The 2,906-nt window shown below is 36.0% G+C and overlaps 1 protein-coding gene across 1 annotated transcript in view; it reads left to right on the forward strand.

Moving 5' to 3' along the window:
* The window catches only part of LOC146053828 (E3 ubiquitin/ISG15 ligase TRIM25-like), a 38,610-nt gene that overhangs the window by 212 nt on the left and 35,492 nt on the right, over positions 1-2,906 (forward strand). The window lies entirely within an intron of this gene.

Genomic DNA, 2,906 nt, shown 5'->3' on the forward strand with positions numbered 1-2,906 from the left:
GTAGGAGCACTGTGGTCTGTGTATCCCTGTATATATCTCTGTATATATGTACCCCTGTGTATATATCTGTATATATGTACCCTTGTGTATCTGTATATATGTACCCCTGTGTATATCTCTGTATACATGTACCCCTGTGTATCTATCTGTATATATATGTACCCCTGTGTATCTATCTGTATATATGTACCCCTGTGTATCTATCTGTATACATGTACCCCTGTGTATCTATCTGTATACATGTACCCCTGTGTATCTATCTGTATACATGTACCCCTGTGTATCTATCTGTATATATGTACCCCTGTGTATCTATCTGTATATACGTACCCCTTTATATATGTTCCCCTGTGTATATATCTCTGTATATATGTACCCCTGTGTATATATCTGTATATATGTACCCCTGTGTATCTATCTGTATATATGTACCCCTGTGTATCTATCTGTATATATGTACTCCTGTGTATCTATGTGTATATATGTACCCCTGTGTATCTATCTGTATATATGTACCCCTTTATATATGTTCCCCTGTGTATATATCGGTATGTATGTACCCCTGTGTATCTATCTGTATATATGTACCCCTGTGTATCTATCTGTATATATGTACCCCTGTGTATCTATCTGTATATATGTACCCCTGTGTATCTATCTGTATATATGTACCCCTGTGTACCCCTGTGTATCTATCTGTATATATGTACCCCTTTATATATGTACCCCTGTGTATCTATCTGTATATAGGTACCCCTGTGTATCTATCTGTATATATGTACCCCATGTGTAGCTATCTGTATATATGTACCCCTGTGTATCTATCTGTATATATGTACCCCTGTGTATCTATCTATATATATATGTACCCCTGTGTATCTATCTGTATATATGTACCCCTGTGTATCTATCTGTGTATCTATCTGTATATATGTACCCCTGTGTATCTATCTGTATATATGTACCCCTGTGTATCTATCTGTATATATGTACCCCTGTGTATCTATCTGTATATATGTACCCCTATATATATGTACCCCTGTGTATCTATCTGTATATATGTACCCCTGTGTATCTATCTGTATATATGTACCCCTGTGTATCTATCTGTATATATGTACCCCTGTGTACCCCTGTGTATCTATCTGTATATATGTACCCCTTTATATATGTACCCCTGTGTATCTATCTGTATATAGGTACCCCTGTGTATCTATCTGTATATATGTACCCCATGTGTAGCTATCTGTATATATGTACCCCTGTGTATCTATCTGTATATATGTACCCCTGTGTATCTATCTGTATATATGTACCCCTGTGTATCTATCTGTATATATATGTACCCCTTTATATATGTACCCCTGTGTATCTATCTGTATATATGTACCCCTGTGTATCTATCTATATATATGTACCCCTGTGTATCTATCTGTATATATGTACCCCTGTGTATCTATCTGTGTATCTATCTGTATATATGTACCCCTGTGTATCTATCTGTATATATGTACCCCTGTGTATCTATCTGTATATATGTACCCCTGTGTATCTATCTGTATATATGTACCCCTGTGTATCTATCTGTATATATGTACCCCTGTGTATCTATCTGTATATATGTACCCCTGTGTATCTATCTGTATATATGTACCCCTGTGTATCTATCTGTATATATGTACCCCTGTGTATCTATCTGTATATATGTACCCCTGTGTATCTATCTGTATATATGTACCCCTGTGTATCTATCTGTATATATGTACCCCTGTGTATCTATCTGTATATATGTACCCCTGTGTATCTATCTGTATATATGTACCCCTGTGTATCTATCTGTATATATGTACCCCTGTGTATCTATCTGTATATATGTACCCCTGTGTATCTATCTGTATATATGTACCCCTGTGTATCTATCTGTATATATGTACCCCTGTGTATCTATCTGTATATATGTACCCCTGTGTATCTATCTGTATAAATGTACCCCTGTGTATCTATCTGTATAAATGTACCCCTGTGTATCTATCTGTATAAATGTACCCCTGTGTATCTATCTGTATAAATGTACCCCTGTGTATCTATCTGTATAAATGTACCCCTGTGTATCTATCTGTATAAATGTACCCCTGTGTATCTATCTGTATAAATGTACCCCTGTGTATCTATCTGTATAAATGTACCCCTGTGTATCTATCTGTATAAATGTACCCCTGTGTATCTATCTGTATAAATGTACCCCTGTGTATCTATCTGTATAAATGTACCCCTGTGTATCTATCTGTATAAATGTACCCCTGTGTATCTATCTGTATATATGTACCCCTGTGTATCTATCTGTATATATGTACCCCTGTGTATCTATCTGTATATATGTACCCCTGTGTATCTATCTGTATATATGTACCCCTGTGTATCTATCTGTATATATGTACCCCTGTGTACCCCTGTGTATCTATCTGTATATATGTACCCCTATATATATGTACCCCTGTGTATCTATCTGTATATATGTACCCCTGTGTATCTATCTGTATATATGTACCCCTGTGTATCTATCTGTATATATGTACCCCTGTGTACCCCTGTGTATCTATCTGTATATATGTACCCCTTTATATATGTACCCCTGTGTATCTATCTGTATATAGGTACCCCTGTGTATCTATCTGTATATATGTACCCCATGTGTAGCTATCTGTATATATGTACCCCTGTGTATCTATCTGTATATATGTACCCCTGTGTATCTATCTGTATATATGTACCCCTGTGTATCTATCTGTATATATATGTACCCCTTTATATATGTACCCCTGTGTATCTATCTGTATATATGTACCCCTGTGTATCTATCTATATATATGTACCCCTGTGTATCTATCTGTATATATGTACCCCTG

This window comes from Crinia signifera, unplaced genomic scaffold (genome assembly GCF_055691185.1).
Source record: "Crinia signifera unplaced genomic scaffold, ASM5569118v1 HAP2_SCAFFOLD_215, whole genome shotgun sequence".
NCBI lineage: Eukaryota > Metazoa > Chordata > Amphibia > Anura > Myobatrachidae > Crinia > Crinia signifera.